The sequence below is a fragment of the Aulostomus chinensis genome, chromosome 16, assembly GCF_037954235.1.
Source record: "Aulostomus chinensis isolate RoL2024-O1b breed Wild chromosome 16, RoL_Achi_v1.0, whole genome shotgun sequence".
NCBI classification, from domain to species: domain Eukaryota; kingdom Metazoa; phylum Chordata; class Actinopteri; order Syngnathiformes; family Aulostomidae; genus Aulostomus; species Aulostomus chinensis.
Genome location: NC_141335.1, coordinates 18370201 through 18389206, shown reverse-complemented (window position 1 = coordinate 18389206; position 19006 = coordinate 18370201). Strand labels below are relative to the sequence as shown.

The window sequence follows — 19006 nt, the reverse complement described above, 5'->3', positions numbered from 1 at the left end:
CATGCTTTTCTTTACTACCCTGCCAATGCTTTCCCCTTTCTCACACGAACACACACACACAGCCCATTGCTTTTTCTTTCTCCACTCCAATCATCCATTATTCTGAGCCCTCACAGGCATTGCAGACAATGAGAAGTTAAATGGGAGAAAGTGAGCTAATTTGTGGACATGTGCTTTGTTATTGTTTCAATAAAAATTCCCTATGAACATGACAATTACATAAGTACAACAAAGAGGCTTTTGGCAAAGCCTCAATCATGTCTTCCATACAGACGTCCCTTTAGAGATTCTGTAATGGATCATTAACTATTATATTTCTAAATAAATCAAAAAAGTTGTTTGTGATTCTTTTGATTCTGTGGCTGAAGAGGAAGAACAATGACATCTGATTGAAACTTGAAACAAAGTTGGTAAAAGTGGGTGCTTTCAGTAGAATTGGAAAGGCATCTTGTTTATTTTTGCTAGTTCAGTGGACAAAAACAATGCAGTGTAATACAATGGAATGGAATGGAATGCAGTACAGATTTCCTCTTAAAGTAAGGTACACTTCAAAACTGAGGAAGAAATAGTTTTTAAAGTGGACATGGCTCGGAGGCACAGAGGCTGCCTTGGAACCGGAGGGTCCCTCGTTCGAACCTCACTTCCCCCGGTGACAATGTCGAAAATCCTTGAGCAAGATACTGAACCCATAATTGCTCCTGATGAGTAGGATGGCACCTTGCATGGCAGCTCCACTGTCAGTGTGTGTGTGTGTGTGAAAGGGTGACTGAAATGACACTGAAAAGCGCTGTGAGTGCTGCTAAGGTAGAAAGCGCCTTATAAAAATGAGTCCATTTACCGTTTACCAAAGCCAATTTAATGCCTGTGGATAAGGTGTTATAGATAAATCTACAGAAAATTAAAACTTGGATCTCCAACTTGGGGCAGTTTAGCTCCCTTTAGCTCATAGTTCTGTTATTCTAAAATGAAACTCTGATTTCTACCTTTCACTATTATCGGCAACAATAGTTTGCATCAACAACAGCAGATAAATTAAACAGAAATCAGCCACTGAGATTAAACATCTGTGCACCAGCTAGATTTAAGAAATATGGAGAGCAATTGTACTCTAAACAAGTGCCAATGTTGCTGTGCTGCATTTCTGCTGGAGGCTCATTTATGTGTCCTCACCACCAACCTTGTAGGTTCCTGCAATGTCTGGGACTGGCAGTGATGGTTTGTGCACATCTTCATCTTATGTTACCATTTAAATGGACAACTAAACTGAGAAGGCATCGCCTATAGCAGCAACCAATTATAGAGCAAGAGAGTTTTGGCAGGGGACCAGCTACTGCAGTACCAGCGGACGATATAGCTCTTGTCCACTGTTGTACAGTTGCTTGTAGGAGCAGCGAGAGGCCAAGGAGACCACAGCAGTACCATGGGTCAGTTGATCCACCTGAAACAAGCATATCTGGTGACTTTGCATTATGGCCAAACCATGTGTGATACAGTCGGAGGAGAGTTTGTTTAAAGCTGCCCATAGATGCTGAAGACTTCTTTCCTTTAGGATTATGTCATGAGTACTTTTTCATGACATCTAACAATGGAAGAAAAAGTAATGGATAGCCTAAAGCTACAGATAGGATGTTCTGTGTTACTTGCATATTATTTGGGAAACATGACATCTGTGCATCAAAAGGGGTGATATATGGAAACACATGGGCTGAAACAGCCTGTAGCAGTCTAAAACACACACTTGCTGAATGTAGAAATGGCACACCTGTAAGACTGGAATGACCAGTACGAGAAGTGGACAGTCAAAACATGGGGCTAATTGAGAGAGAGAAATGAGTGTAGTGCAGCGATATCCAGAATTATCAGCATCATCTATCATTTAGTTGGATAACCCCTCCAACTGACATTTTTTTGGACAGGTGGAGCTAAATATAACTAGCTTAAACAAGCTTTTTTTAAACTGAAATCAATTTACATGCAGCCTATTTTGTGTTGTCCATAAGGGGGTCATACTTTTGTTATTTTGCCCCTGGCACCAAAGTGTTTTGCTCTGACCCTGAACCAAAACATAGCCACATATCTTTCAGTTATATGGTTACAATATAGGCTATATCACAAAGTAGGAAACAAAATAAACATACCATTTAATTTTAACTATGTTGTCTTCTCAGCCATTAAGGGAGAATCACACAAAGTCAAAGCACAGGTTCTTGTCTCTGTGATGTTCCCAATGTCACCATGTGTCTAACCACAACAAACAGAAATTATTTCCAAAACACTTAATGAAATCAAATAAACTGAAATTATTCTTTAGGTGATTAAATTACGCATTAAAAACTGCAGCCATGAGAGGATATGGTGCAGCAGCACAGTGCCACAAAAAGTTCTTTGACGGATACTTCTTTCTTATCCTCAGTTCGACCCATATTTGCTCTGACTGGGTCACTCTAACCCTTCTTCACCCCCCCACCCCCACCACATGCATGCACACACAGGCGCGCACACACACACACACACACACGCGCACACACACACACACACACACACACACACACACACACACACACACACACACACACACACAGGCATTCTGGGCCGGGCAGCTTCTGGCTCCTGGCTTCCACTTCAGGGTTTTGGCTGTTCCTCTTGCACTGTGACACGCACACACACACGCACACACACACACACACACACACACACACACACACACACACACACACTCATCTCCCCTGCTATAAGATCCTGTTCATCAGCCTTTATTGTCCCAATCAAAGCCTTGCCTCCCTGACCGCCTTTAATATTCAACACTGCAAGATGGTACATGAGCCGTTTGTCTCAGTCTACATAACCCGCTAAAGGAGGATGTGTGTGTGTTTGTGCATGGGTGTGTATGGGCATGCATGCTTCCACACAAAGTAGAGCTGGATAGCTGCGAGTTGCTCCCAACACCAAACTTAATTCTCCGAAGCGAGACTGGGGATAAATATTTCAAGGTCATTCTGTTTGCTCTCTGTTGTCTTCTTCCGGGAGTGCTGACTATAATAGGAATATATGCATGTCTAACTAGGGGCTTTAGAACAGAATTACCCCTCCTGCTGCTCCCTCTCTGCCTATAGGCACAAGCTAAAAGATGAAAGATGAGTGACAAAGACACTGCAGTGGACATATATAACCATGTGTCTTCATCTGTGTATTTCATCTGAACATTAAATATTATCACATACTGTCCACACCATTCACTGAAGTCTGATACCTTTGCTGCCATGAGGCTTACTTGATTCCCAGGTGTACTTAACTTTGCAACATACAGGCTCCCAGGTGGACTCACACTAGGGACATTGTGATTAAATGTTAAGTGTAGAGATATCAGAATCACAAAATGATTTGCAGAACTTACAGGGAGGACAATTGCTGCTGGTTCCTGTTCTGATCTTGCAAAGTGCGACGTGAATGTGATCAATTTAGAGGAAACTTGACATACATTATATTAGCTCAATTTAAATCAGATTAACACTCATCATTCAAATGCAGTGCACGTCTCCCACCAATATCATGATATCAAAAATAAATAAGTAGAAAATGAATTTGCTATGACAGGCAACCATAGACTGCTTTCTGCAAAAATTAGCAAATGTAATCACCCACCTTAAAAAAACACAATTGTTATGACAAGCAGAATCACATGTGGTGATCCTGTGCATGTCCACTTGATGATGTATGTGATAAATCAATGTCAAACACTGTCCTTTCTCTCTGTTTAACCATTTACAGATGTATCAAAAAAAGGAAAGCTACTTACAGTAGGATGCATTAATATTCGCATCCATTGATGGAACACTGCATAAATAAACTGCTTCAGCCCAGATATGCAGGTACCATTCATATGATTCTACACTGGAACTGCATGTGGTGATAGTTGGTTTAAGATTTTGTAATAAAACGTAGTTCAAAATACATCCATTTTCTACCTGTTAAGGGGGGGGGGGGGGCTGAAGGCTATCCCAGCTGCCTTCGGACAAGAGGTAGGGCACACCCTGGATTGGTCACCAGTCTGTCACAGGGCCAACACATACAGACAAACAACCATTCACACTCACAGCCACACCAATTCCAACCACAGTCAATTTAGAGAATCCAATCAGCCGAGTCCCCACTTGGGACTGCGGGAGGAAGCGAGTACCCGGAGAGAACCCATACACAGGGAGAACATGCAAACTCCACACAGAAAGATCCCAGAACCTTCTTGCTGTGAGGCGACAGCGCTAACAACTGCAGCACCGTGCCGGTCTTAGTTGAAACTCATTTTTTGCAATTTTGTATGATTTGCAATCAACCATCATAAATCAACCAATAATAAGATAAGCTATCTGGAAGATTAATTAGCCACATATTCAACCAACAATGGCATCAATGCCAGAAAGTCCATGTGATGTCGTGAAGAGCAAAGTTGTCATTTATGAAAACAGTGGTAGCATTCATTCAGTATTCATATTTGCTGTACCTACTAATGATAGCAGTAAAAGTGTTTGATAAAAGTGCAAGCAGCAGGAACAGGAAAAGTACTGGAATTCTTAATTATTCTTTCTCAGAAAATAAGGAAAAGTAAATTGAGAGCAGTGAGAAAATGAATACCAATCAGGTCGAATCGGGGCCTTAACAGATCAGAGCAGAGTTATATATACAGACAATTGTGGATAACGAGTCAGTTCCAGCTCTAAATGTTGTGGTTGCCAGATGGCTACTGAAGAGATATCAACCAATTTTTTGTTTTGTTTTAGGGAAATAGGAATGGCCTTGATTAAACACTTGCACCTTGATCGCCCCATGAACTTTTGCGGAGCAATGATTTCCAGACAGCACATGCACTCTGCCAGGCTAAAAAGCATTTAGTGAATCATTTGAAATGGCGAATGAATAAACACAATCATGATTTCAGGGAACGCAGCTTGTCTGCACTCCACGTATCCTAATTTACAATGATTACAAATCTTATCCCCCCCCCCCCCACACACACACACACACACACACATGCACAGCCTGGCCTCTCCCTTAAAAGATATCCTCCAATACATTTCTGAAAATGTTTAACATTTCTATTTGAGGTTAGAGGGAAGCAAAGGGACACTAATGAAGTGTGGTCAAAGTGTGGATGGGGAAGAGACTTCGTTTTAGAGGAAGATGTACAGTAATGAAGTTGACACCACTGTCCACCCCATTAGGCTGGGCCAGCATGGACCATTACAGGCAGGGTGAGAGGACAGCCCGGAGCCATGGACCCCGCGGAATATACACCCACACACAAAAATAGAGGTTTATGGAAGGAATGAGAATGGAAACCGAAGACTATGTCCACACGTGGCATTCTTTCCTAAGGTGTTAGGAAAGAAAGTCGCACAATCTGAAAGTGTTTGTGGATGTTAGTGAATTCCCCTTAATAGGGAACAGCTTTACACAGTAGATCCTGGCATATTCGTCTACATAATCTGTACGTATATGTGTAATCGCTGAGTAGATCCTGTTTCTGTGCATGTGTACAGCTTTTCTGAGGGACTGTGTGTAGCAGCAGGGATGTCATGCATGTGTGTGTGTGTGTGTGTGTATGTGTGTTGGAACAATATGGTGGCAGCCTCCATTCTCGCTCTCAGCCTGTCAGGGAGATATAATTTGCGCCTTCAGTGCTTTTCACCTGGCTCATATGCAGCATGCAAATTTATTTCTCTAATAATCAGAGTGTGCGACGGTCCTCCTCCAGGATTAATGACAGCATTCCCGGGGCCTTGCCTCCATCCCCGGACCGCTGTAATATTACCACCATGCACACCTCCCCCCTGCCCAAATACACACACACACACATACACTCTGACATGGAAAAATTGTGTTAGTTCTACACAGAAAAACGCCAGGGTATTTGTCCTGCTAGACAATATAATGGGCTGGTGCATCATCAGATTGCAATGTCATTTCAAAAAACCTTGAATACAAATAATGTGGAGGGAGGGGCATGGAGGATAGATGGTGCGTTTTCTAATCCGGTGGGCTTGTTATCCTTCATTTCAGGTAGAGTGGTGTCGTGGTGACACACACACACACACACACACACACACACACACACACACACACAGAGGAAAAACACACCACTCCGTTATTAAAATGAAGTGTGGTGCATTGTGCAGAGCTTGCTGCTTTCTTGGGACACATCCCTTTTCTTCCCCTCTTCCACTGTTAATTAATCTTAGAGATCTTTTTTTTTGCATCCCTCCCTCTTTCCCAGTCCAACCCATCCCTGGCTCTCCAGCTTTTTCTAAGCAAACAGTATGAAATATGGACACCAGAAAAGTATTAATTATAACCCCATGTGTGGGTGTGGATCCATGTGCGTCTGCGTGTGTTAGGAAGAGGGAGAAGGAGAGGCAAGAGAGAGGAGGAAACAATGTGCCAGCACCACCACCCACTGCCTGGATCTGTCACAAGAGGCTCAGATGAGAAAGAGGAAGAAACAGCAAGAGGAGGGTACAGAGACAGTGTGAAGGCAAAGACTAGTGTGTGTGTGTGTGTGTGTGTGTGTGTGTGTGTGTGTGTGTGTGTGTGTGTGTGTGTGTGTTGTGTGTGTGCTTCTATTAGTTTGTTTAAGTGCCACCCTCTGCAGTCTGTGAAGCCTTTCACCTGCAAACACAGACGGCCTCCATCACAGGTGAGGCCATACTGAGACTCAGTTGAGCCTGTCAGCCACTGCCAGGCAGCACAAAGTGGGTTAATTTCATCATTGGCTCTGCACCCTGACAGGCCAGGACTACTGGTCACTTATCTTTTTAATTACCTTTTCTCTCCTCCTCTGCCTCCATGCACTCCTGTTCCTCTCTGACCTCTCCATTTCTCCCAGTCATCTAAATAAACTTCTGTTACCATTTTTGCTTATGCAGATTCTTCTTCTTGTACTGTAAATCAACTAAACCAGGGTAAGAATGACATAAATGATATTTATGCTAAATCTGATCAAAGAATAAAACACATCATTATATGTCCAGTTTGAAGGCTTGTTAAAGATGTAGTATTAAATTGTAAACAGGCAGCTAATTGGTTAAACATTTTTTTTATGCACAGCACTTTTGGGAACAGAGCAAGCAAGACAAAGATAGAACTAAAAAAGTGTATGTAGTATAACAAATTCATAATGGCATAACTCTTAAATGAGTGAGAGTTTGTATATTGAAAAAACACATATAGATATACAGTATATTTAGAACTATATATTTTTTGAAAAAAATATGAACCACAGGTAGGCCTACTTGCAGCTTTTTCACATCCTGCAGTTAAACTGAATCAATCAAAGATTGCAGAGGGGTGTGGAATTTACTTTATTATACAGGATCTGATTTAGTCAAATGCTACATTATAAGCAAAGTGTTTTTTGATGAAACTGGTTTCGTAGACTTGAAATTTACATCACACATTATTTCTTTTGGGACCACTGAGAAGTTCAAATCCTAGGACAGTTTGTGTTCTTACAGCTTCTAACCATGACACATTGAATAATTGAGGTCCTTTTCTTCTGAAAAATGACAGCTGGGATTAGGGTTGAGACATTTAGAGGTTAAACTGCATCATCTCAATTATATCAAATCTCTGGAGTACAACCTAGAAAGTAAAGGTAGACAACATGATCTGCTGCTGCTAAATACATTAGAAAATCATTATATTCATAATATGATGTCTCTGCCCTGTGTCTTGGGTCAGTTCAATTTGAAGAATCATTATGTCTGTCTAAATTTCAAATCAATCATTATCATCTATTACACATACAAATTTTAATCCTGCCAGAAATTATGTATGCTGGTAACAAGTTCAAGGTATTTTGGGGGGGGGGGGGGGGTAAATATTCAACAGTGACATTAAAATTATGATTTTTATTTTTATTTTCATAAAAGTCTTATTCTCTAGGTTTGCTGTCCATACAAGGTTATTGACTTTATATCTTGCAGAATGGGTAAAAGCTACTCTGCTGCTGGAAGTCTTTCAATGTGGATGACTGTGTGAGTGTTCATGCTTAAAGAAGTACACACTTTCTAAATTCCAAATGGGTTGTGACTGGTTCTGCTGTGATCTAGAATGGTGGGGGAGGGCAAAAGTTTGAAAAAGAAAACCCAGTCCAGAATGGTCAAGTTGGGTTTTTGTTTTTTGTTTTTTTTTTTACAACTCCACCTGATGGATTAAACCCAAAAACCCTTGGTGAGTTTTAACTTTTCTTTGATTGTCATTTTCCACAGACACTGTAAAAGGATTTGAAATTTTCGGGCAGTTATTGGTGAAAAAAATGATCAAATTTAAGCTTAAAACTGAGAACAACTAAAAGCAAAGGTATTTTCGTATGTCAGTATCATGTCACGTGTGATTTGATCACAATCTGTGAAAAAAAAACAAAACAGAAAATAATCAGTTTGTCAGCACAAGACCAAGAAGACATGATTGACTAAGCGTCAACAAACGTGATCCAAATTCATTGTCGGCTATGGAAAAAGTGAGTCAATATAGACATCCATCCATCCACTTTCCACCCATACCACTTATCAGTTCAGGGTTGTGGGGGGGTTGCTGGAGCCTATCCCAGCTGACATTGGGCAAGAGGGAGGATACACACTGGATGGGTCGTGAGTCAATATATATTTTTTCATGAAACTGAGAACAGTTAAAATGAAATGTTTATTAATAATCCATGTTTTTTTCTGCAATAAATTCAATACATTTGACTTTTCAATGATTATTTGACATTAGAATTGTGTGTCACTGTGCAAAACACATTTCAAAATTCAAACCATCATTGTTGGGTTTCTACAGAGGTGCAAGACTTCATATTCCCATAAAAAATGAGCCCACAGTGAATAAAAAAATGTGTCAGAAGAGGAAAAACTACCTGGGGTTCAGATGGTTAAAAAAGACATGGCCATAACTGGCCAAAACACAGAGGCATAGGCTGATGGGATTTTAATTAAATTTTGCATGAAATGTTTCTCTTCGTGCTATTATGTTCCAGAATTCTTGAGGGTTTATTTGGGGTTTACATGGGGTCGTGAAACCAAAGACAAGCACAACCAGAATATATAAGTTCCTCTCCAGTCTACAGACCTTTTTCGAACCCCAGGTTTCACCTGGACATCTTGCCAGCTTCTGACCTGCAAATAGTAATCCCAAAACTTATGAACTCTAGTACAATAAAGCTGCAACAATTAATCAATTAGTGGACTGAAAGACAATTATTATCCAACTATTTTGATTATCAATCACTTGTTTGAGTGTTTCGTTTTGTTTTTTCATTTTTCCTGGCAAAAATGTCAAACAGTAACTGATTCTAGGCTTATCAAGAGCCTTGAGAATGGTGGATTAAATTTTAAAAAAATCAAACATTCTTCACATCCCTTAGACTAAACGATTCATCCATTCTTGGTGAAAATGATCAGTGGCACAGAATTTTCTAATGCCCAAGTTTAAGAATAAGGTATAAAAGACAATGATTCCACAGACAGCATCTACCCCTGCATGTAAAGCCAAACCAATCCCTCAACCCCCTTCCCAGTTCTCAGACCTCTGCAATTAAATTTCCCATCTCCTGTTCACCTGTTACCAGAAAACAAAGGGTTATAGGTTACATTGGAGGCCAGACTTTACTGTTTCTGTTTTATAATGTGTATTTATTATGTCCGTATTAGGTTGGGGAGTTATGGTGGAAGTTGTCTGGAATTCCTCGTGGATCAGAAGAGGTTCACAGAAAGCGTACCATCCCTTGGTGATCAGCATTCCTGGGAAGAGGGCAACTCACCAGTGACCAATTAGATAACAGATTGTAGTGGGGCAAGAAGGTGAATAGAAGCATTTAATTGGATGAAGAGACCCCGCATGGCCAGGGTTTTGTTTCTGTGAGGACCTATGTGAAGACACAGCAATGGCATGAAGAGGAAGGTGTGTCATGATGCTCAACCTCTTGAAGCACACACAAACTTGGCGTCAAGAAATAATAACCCACTGAAGACCCCATTCCAAGGTACCATTGTGTGCTTTTCTGAAGCGAAATGTCAAAAAATTATGTTTTATTTACACCACAAAACAGTTCCGTCCATAATAAGAAACGGTCAGTTAAAATTTTTTAAAAATGGTCAATTACCCAAGAAGTTGTGCATACAGAATACACCCAAGTGAATGCCAAAATCCCACCATATAGCACTGGCGTGATCTCACTTATCCTCTTCAATCACAATCTAACATGGTAATTTTTCATGCCTAGTGAATTTTAGCTCCATTTGGGTTTGTACATTATTGTTTCTCCTTCTTATCAAAGCCATTTTATATCTGGTTATAAAAAAGGCATGATGTCACCTGTCAGTGTCCATCTAAGCTACAGATAAAGATGTGACAGGCTTTAGGGGACCAGAATACTATTAACGCCACATTTCATCCCAAATGGGCTTTTATTAAAATGAACGCCTAATTAAATTCCAAGATGAGGGGGCAGTGAACAATGCCAGACAGTGGCTACTTTGATCCCACCCCCCCACCTCCCCCATCTTGTTTTAAAGTAATTATACGGGCCTGACATGAGTGAGCACACTGCCGGAGACCCCTCTAATGAGTTAAGCAAGAAAAATCGCCACAGTCGCCTTCCCTGGCAGTAGCTAATTGCCTGGCACGTCAGCCTACCACTAACACTGTCATTTAAAATGTGGTTGTCTTCTCTTTTTGCTGTTGTTGTTAGCTGTTTTTTCAGATCTTAATTAAAATTTTCCGTAAAGGTAGACCTGTTAATAGAACAGTAGTCAAGGCACTGTGCCTGCCAGATCATGATCCTGTGAACACATTATGACAGTCAACAAAATTTGACTTAAAAAGTATGATCTAGGCTCCCAATTTTTCTTCTCTCAGTATTATGCTTATGTTTTTGCTTCAAAGGCAGTAACAATAGCTTCATACAAGCTAAGAGGCATATTGAGAGGTGAACGAAACTGGCTTATCAGTGAGATACTGAAAATATGAAGCAATATGCAAATGGTAGAAACAATAAATTAAAGAAAGTTTAAGTTTATTTTAATTTGATCTACAGAGTAAAATAAACTAGTATCAATTACTTTTCAAGGAAAAAGAAAAGAAAAACTAATAATCCAAAAATACCAGTTTATGATTCAGTTTTGACATTTTAGCTTGCCTGCAGGCTACTATGTCTAAATCTATATTAGTCAGATTTTCATAAACTAGTAAAAAAAAAAATGTCACGGCAACCGTCAGTCATCTCATCTCATCTCTCTCGCTTTAACATACACACACACATAAGCACACACACGTAAGCACACACACACAAAGGTAGTATTCAACTTCACTGTTGCATCTACAAGTGCATCTACATCTGTGGTGCCATCGCTAACATTTGCAAATTTGAGTTTAAGTTTCTGGACCTCCAAAGAAGGGGATCAGTGAGAAAGCACAAAATTATTCATATGTTTCACTTAACCTTTAACATGCAGTCCTGTACAGTGCCCCAGCCAGCTTCTGCATATTGGTACCACATTATTACGAGAACGGCTAGGCATTTGTCCTTGTTTACGTGCCCTGTTGAAGCATCCTTGGCCGTGCTTACAACACTCCAGATGAATAGCATTCCCCGAACCCCGGAGGCTCCCAACTTCTCCTGAGACCTTTAAGTGTTTGTTGACAGACTAACAGACTTTGGCTTGTTTAGCTTTCTCCACTCTCTAAAATGTAAAAGGTCACCCGCAATTCCTTCACCAGCCATACCCCCCCCCCCCCCCCCCCCAAAAGAAGAAGAAAAAAACAAGACCTCAGGAAAATGCCCTTACGAGCGGACCTCAAGAGCTCTCAGGGAAACAAATAGAATCCCTGCTGCCACAGTTACCAAGTTTACCAACATGTCTCTATGGCTATAAAGTACAAAATAGCTAGAAATGAAAAAAAAGAAGAAAAAATAAATATTTCACTGGCTATTTCTTTGGCTAAAAAAAGAGCCCTAAGATTTAGATAACATGTACCATATGGTATATTTGGGAGGTCACTGTCACTATCACAACATGGGGTAAAGCAATACAATGGAATTATCCTGCATAACATGCATAATTCCCCTCGTTACTGCAAACGAGCGGTGTGCATGCCGTTATTTGGGGTCTCTATTGTTGCTGTGGCGCTGCTCATTATTATGGGGTGTCTGGTTCAGGCCATGAGAGAGGCTCTCGCCACTGAGGTCTCTGTGGAAATCGGCAAGCCCATCTCACTGCTTAGCAACCAAGCCCTGGGGCCTGTTTTGCACAGCTTAATTCAGATGAGAGTGCCACGCACAGGATTGGCTCGGCTTGATATACCCCCCACCCCCCATCCCCACAATACTCCACCCCAACGCACTCTCTGTCTGAGACACACACAGTCGCTATCTCGCCCTCCTTTGCTACAGCCTTACCTAGAGTATCTCTTGTGCTGTTTTGCTATCTCTCTCTATCTACATTGTTCTCCTGCTCCCCTCAAGTCTACAGTCAGAGTGGTAAATTTGGCCACGTAACTCTATGTCTGGCTTTGGTCAGTTAGGTCATATTTTATTCACTGCAAAGTTTAACTGGAAACCTACAACATAGTAAAAACATATATATAAAACTTAGTAACGACAGCAATTGTGAACTTAGAGCAAGAGTTGTTTGGTTACTACGCACCAGCAGTGATCAAAAATAGAAAGTAAAGCTATACATGAATTAAATTTAAATGTGTTTGATTTGGCATGAGATTTGAAATCAAAGTCAACTAGAGGGAGGGAGGAGGCTCACTACAGTGGATGGCATGAGTCCGACGGACAGCTGCAGGGGAAAAGGAGAGAGAAAACAGAGTACTCTTCTGGAACTCAGACTGTAGGAGCCGGCATAGACACATGGAGCCACAAAAACTTACCATCAGTGTGTGTATATATATATATATATATATATATATATATATATATATATATATATATATATATATATATATATATATATATATATGAGAGAACATGTTTTGGTGTTGCTTTCATGTAGTCATCTAGCTGGCACACCAATGTACCTCAAGAGTCCTTGTTAATGGCAACTTTTGCAAAATATGTGATGGCCATTACAAGACAAAGAGCAGAAGTGGTCTGTTTTATTTTACATAATAGAGAAATTCTAAATTCCAATTAAAATATTCATAGACGATCTAATCATTCTTGGATACATCCATGAAAAAAAAGTCCCTCTCACCCTGGTAGGTTGGTCCTGTGTTTTCCTCTAGCTCAGGTCCTATACCAGAGGTCTGGGAACTTGAGGGTTCTATGCAGTATCTTAGCTGTTCCTAGGACTGCACTACTCTGGACTGAGGTTTTGGGTGTTGTTCCTGGAATCTATAGTCTGATTGTGATAAAATAAAAAGTTGCAAAGCCTAAATCAATAAAGTAAAATAATAATTTTAAAAATAAAAACAAGAAAATACCAAATGGGTTTTTTCCTCTTGCAGTCGAGTCAAAAAGAATCGCATCTCCGTTACTTCATTTAGGTTTTTCACCCTCATCTACAAGGCCTTTTTCACAAAAGACATTCTGACATGTCACATCAGGAAAAGTTCAGTGAAAATCTGTTTAAATTATGGCTGACTACTTGTGGAGCTGTTTCTGTTTCAGAGTAGCGGTTGGAGTTTGACTTGTTGCGGTACGAAGAGCACAGGTGGAACTGATAACATTACAGGTACCATTTAAGTTACAGGGAAATAATAAAGGTGAGTCATCATCCACTCTACTGAGGTCATGCATTGGGACCAATTAAATGGGATGCACCCATCATTAATTATTTGCACTTGTGATTAGTGATGTGTCGAGCATCTTAATGGACTTGTGTGTGTGACCAATGAAATAATAGATCAACATCGAGAGTAAGTGCAGAAAAGACAGTTGTAATAAAAGTAGAATTTGAATAGAAATTTATGAATTTTGAAAGTACTTTGAGCCAAATGAACCAGCTCAGCCAGAACACCTGTCTCTTTCTCTCATTTTTCTGCTTTAATATGTAAAAAATTCTGCTGTGAATAATGATAAAACTCATCCTCATGTGTGAAGTCCATGGAATAAGTGTTAAATCGCTTGATTTGTATGAAAAGAACCTAAAGCATAAACCTTTAGAGAACCTTTCCATGGAATCATTCATTGTCATGTGTGAAACTGGATTTGAATAGTATGAAATATACCATTCTGATACGTCTGTAAAAATTTTTGGTGAATGACACCTGTTGATGGACTTTTTGGATCTCTAAAAGGATAGAAGAGTACATTTTTCTCCTCTTCTCTCTCTCTTTCTCTCTCTCCCTCCCCATCTCATTTGTTAAGCGGGTGAGAGTGGGATGCGTAAGGAATCGGCGATGGCTACTGTGACTCAGGCAACCAGCTGCTGCAGTGTTGTGACGGTAATGAGGACAGGGTCAGTGTATAGAGACAGCCTGAACGACAGAGGCACACATAGCAGCACAGAGAAAAAGAGGAGAGAGCAGGAAGGAAAGAAAGAAAGCAGAGGGGATGAATAGTGGAGGTAAAGTCAGGTTCATGCTGGGGGAGTGAAAAGGAAAGTTTGACAGAGATAGTGTGGGAAAGCGAGAGAAGTGGAGAGATAGAAGTTGACAGAAGCCAGCTGATAGAAGGACTCTCCAGCAGCAGCAGCAGCAGCAGCAGCAGGTTCACAAAGTACTGAGCTAAGCAACTTTTTCTCTTACACCCAGGCTGAGGGAATGCGCAACAGTCTGTGAGGAAACTCAAAATAGATTTGCAATAATGTAAAACGTGTATAAGGTGAAGTGCTTGAACAGGCAGTGACAGTGTTTTCCTCACTGCACACACCCGTGTTAACCCAAGTAAACCAGAACTTGGTCATCTGTTTTGAAGTCAAAAGTCAAGTCTGAGTGTCATAACATTTGGCAGCGGCAGTCAAAATACCATGATTGACAATGATGGTGTTCCTGATTGTCTTTTTTTTTTTTTCAATCTCAAGAGTTTTTTTTCAAACTCAGATTCAAACACAGACTGGTTGAATTTGCAGCTGAGGACAAAGTGTTGCCAAATTTACTGGCAGGGGCAACAAGCTTTCATGGCCCCCATGTGTACTGTTGATAGTGGTGCTCCAACTGCTCATCATATGTGGATCTGGGCAAAATTGGAAGCTTTGTGAAGCAGCCCCAAAGTATCACATTCACTCAGGTTTACCGTTCCAATTATTACTGATTGGAGCCCGCCACAATAATGTCGGATAATTAATTTTGGCCAGTGTGAAGATATTAGCCCCACTAGAGTAGCAGAATGCTGGTGTTCAAACATCAGTTTAACTGGTGGACTTCTTGGCTATTTTTAGAAGCTATCATTTCACTTGTCAGTGGGAATTTACAAAATAAACTGATGCACTCTCAGCATTCCAGGTTTTTCCTTTCTGGCCATGTTGAGATTTAAAAGAACTACAGGAGTAGCCTTGTATGAAGAAATGCATGACGATGAACAGCAGCACCTTTATTGTAAACAGAGACATTTCTCAGCAGTGAGCTGGCTTATCATAGCTAATTAAAGAACAAAGCAGCTTTTCAGGTTGTATTGCATTGTGACAATGCATCTATAAGTGAGTCATTGTAGAGAGAAACATCAGCTCACAATCTGTTTTGCAGTTTAGTATCTCAGGTTGTTTTATTCTTTGGGAAAATGACATTTCACACAAGGGTGTTATGCAGAGAAAAAGAGAGAAATGGAATGAGACGGTGGCGACATGGACTCCCACTATAGACACAGCATTTAACATCTTCACCCATGGCAGCTCAATTACCTGAGTGTAATTGCAATAACTCCAATACCTCTGCAGTCATGCTTGACAGTTTCCAGACCAGGTCCTGTAATTGGAGGTTGATATATGCAACTGCAAATCAAAGGGTGCTTGCACGTTAGCGAGAGAATGGCTCGGCTATGACTTCCACAGCGGAACACTGAATCGCTAATGCAATAAAAGGCCGGAGTTATTAGTGGAGTTGTGAATGGCAAATTGGTGTGAATGCCAAATCGTCAGGGTTACTATTGAATCAGATGGAAAGTTAAAAAGGAAGGCAGGAGGAGGGAAAGGATGAGAAAATGGGTGATGGTAAGCTGTGTCAGAGATGACTGGGTCTCAATGTAATGGGGCTTAAATACTCAGCAATTATAGTACAGATCTACTTTACTCTTTTAAAACTCGGTAGTGAAGTATTTGGTTTGCACAATAGTTCTTACCACAAAGGCCTGTAAAACTGCAGAAGACTTGCATGACTTGGTGCTGAGAAGTAGTTTGTATTCCTTAACAGAGGCATTGCCAGGAATTTTAGACTCCAGGTTAAGACATCACTTTAGGACCCACTACTTCAAGTCTCTGCCTCCAGAACCCCTGACAGTGCTCATATAACATCTGGGATGCATTTGACCAACATTTGTAACTTTTGTAGTGCAAACTCTAATGTTTCCTGAAGAGTCCCTGACAAGGATGTGACAAGAAAAGATATCATCAGACTGACAAGAGTAGTATCCATGGTGCCCTTTGACCTTGTAGAGCAAGTGACGTAGGCAGTACTGCCACAACTGAGAGCTGGACACATTTTGAGACGACTGACTCATTGTCTCTGACATCCACTTGTGATCCAATTGCCTAGGATGCTTTTTATAAGGAAGTGTAAGCAGGGTCTTACAGTATATGCTTTTACAGAGGTCATTTGTTTTCACAGGCTGTACACATATAACAACCCAAAAAACAATATAAATGAACCATAACATCACAACACCAAGTCTGTTACAATCCAACACTATACATGGCACTTAGTAGCTGAGGGTGCAAAACTCATCTTAAACTCTGTAGGACTGTTTAGCCACTTTCACACAGAGATTCTGTGATACAGCCATACAATTAAACCACCATTAGGATGTTGTGTTTGTTTGTGATCTAAACAAAACTGATAAAGCCTAAAAGATATTTGTCGACTAACAGTAAACATCAAAAGAAGGACACAACTCTAATCAATTGTCCTTAATTCATAATGATACAGATTCCATTTTGTTTTTCTGGCTAGTGTAAATTAAACAAATAGTTGAACGGACTGAATCAGTTTTTTTTTTTTCTTTTTTTTTAATGGCTTCTTGGCTTTTAATGAATATTGCCAGTTCTAGTGATATTCCACAATTTTGGCTGTCTCTTTTGCACACATTGATTCAGCACTGTGACAGCTTACACTTTAAACACAGTGGTGGAATGCCTAGTTTGCCTTCAAGCATTTTAGTTGGGAAATATTATTCTCTTTCTTCTTTCAAGAGGATGTGTAAAAAGGGCCAATTGTTTATGTCAGAGGCCAGAGAGGTGGAGAGGGAAGTATATGGGTTTAGTGGGCAGCAAGTGTTGTTACCGTCACATTGTTTTACTATTTCCATGATTGACATGAATACAGTCTCAACTGTTTAACCAAAGTCCTCAGAGAAAAACTATACATTTCAGCAAATATAATTCTATGGTAGGCAGCACGGTGGTGCCGTGGTAGCACTGTCGCCTCACAGCAAGAAGGTTCCGGGTTCGAGTCCTGGCTCGAGCACAGGGTCTTTCTGTGTGGAGTTTGCATGTTCTTCCTGTGCCTGCGTGGGTTCTCTCCACTTCTTCCGACTGTCCAAAGACATACAAGAGGGGACTAGGTTAATTGGATACTCTAAACTGACCGTAGGTGTGGCTGTGATTGTTAATGGTTGTCCGTCTTTATGTGTTGGCCCTGTGATGAACTGGTGACCTGTACAGGGTGGACCCCGCCTCTCACCTGAAGGCAGCTGGGATAGGCTCCTGCCTTCTTGCGACCCTTAACAGGATAAGAGGTAGAAAATGGATGGATGAATAGATGGATGGATGGATGGATAATTCTATGACAATCAAAAGCTCCAGAGCAGCTAAGTAATGGTGGGCCAACCTGTAAGAATAGCTTTTGGCCTTTAAAGCAGTTACATAATCAGTTACATATTTTAGTCAGTTTAAAGAACCCATTATAAGGAACTTACAGTGAGTAATAAACATTTAGCCTTTAAAACATAACAAGTAATGCCTTTAAAGCAAGGAATGGCAGGTATTTTTAAAAGCAACTGCTTACACTGCTTTCTGAGATGGCGCATAAAGGTGAAAATATAAGTGGAAGGATAAATGAGGTCTTTACTGAAAAAAAAAGTTTTTTTTGTCCTCCTGGATCCATGTTTGTTGGTTCATATGGTACCTCCTCTGCCATCATTTATTTTTGCCTGCTACACATTCAAAGTAATTCACAAGCTTTCATCATGCACATCATAGATTTATATTTCCCTTGGTTGTAAAGCAGCATTGAACTTATCAGAGACATCATATAGTGTTTTCTTGGTTTAAGCCACAATTGGATTGTGTAGACTGCACAATCCTGTAATATACTGTAGACACAGCCTTTAGGTCTTGGTTGCTACCCAGATTGTAGATTTTTTTTCTCAGATCATTTGCAGTAACAGCTGCCTTTATAATTTAGTTTTTCATTGCTCTGGCTCTTTTGGGGCACTCGTGGTCAAGTTTGCTTTGGGACCAGCGTTTGTGTGAAAAAACACAGAATAAACACTGCTTTTGATTGATTGACGCCTGCGGAGTCATGTGCAAGCAGCCTGTATAAAAATCAGTAAAAGTTCCATCAAAAAGACCACACTTAGAGCTACCGCTCCACTTTAATGTGGTCTTAAGGAAACCTGAGACGATGTGTGGTTGAGCCCAGTGAGCTAAAGGGCTTTGTGTGATTCAGCATTCCTCCATATGTCTTGGGATGGTCCAAAACCACAGGCCCTGACACAAGTGGCAGTTCCAAAGCTGACTGCCAAGATCCACTGTGAGGAATATTCTTGTTTTTTATCCAAGAGCGCTCCATTAGGATTTATAGCAGAGGAACATAAAGTACTCTGAGAAAATCTCTGTCCAGAAAGGGCCCAACAGACAGA

At 40.6% G+C, this 19006-nt stretch overlaps 1 long non-coding RNA gene across 8 annotated transcripts in view; it reads right to left on the bottom strand.

Moving 5' to 3' along the window:
• LOC147247724 (uncharacterized) overlaps nucleotides 1-19006 on the bottom strand; it is a 361363-nt gene that overhangs the window by 121307 nt on the left and 221050 nt on the right. Inside the window, exons 9-10 of one of the 8 annotated variants that reach the window (XR_015109543.1) lie at nucleotides 17827-17865; nucleotides 17277-17678 (exon numbers count right to left, since the gene is read on the bottom strand). The exons of the other annotated variants lie outside the window; for them this stretch is intronic. This is a non-coding gene — a long non-coding RNA (uncharacterized LOC147247724). Of the gene's footprint in view, nucleotides 1-17276; nucleotides 17679-17826; nucleotides 17866-19006 lie in introns of those variants that run through there. 8 annotated transcript variants of the gene reach the window in all.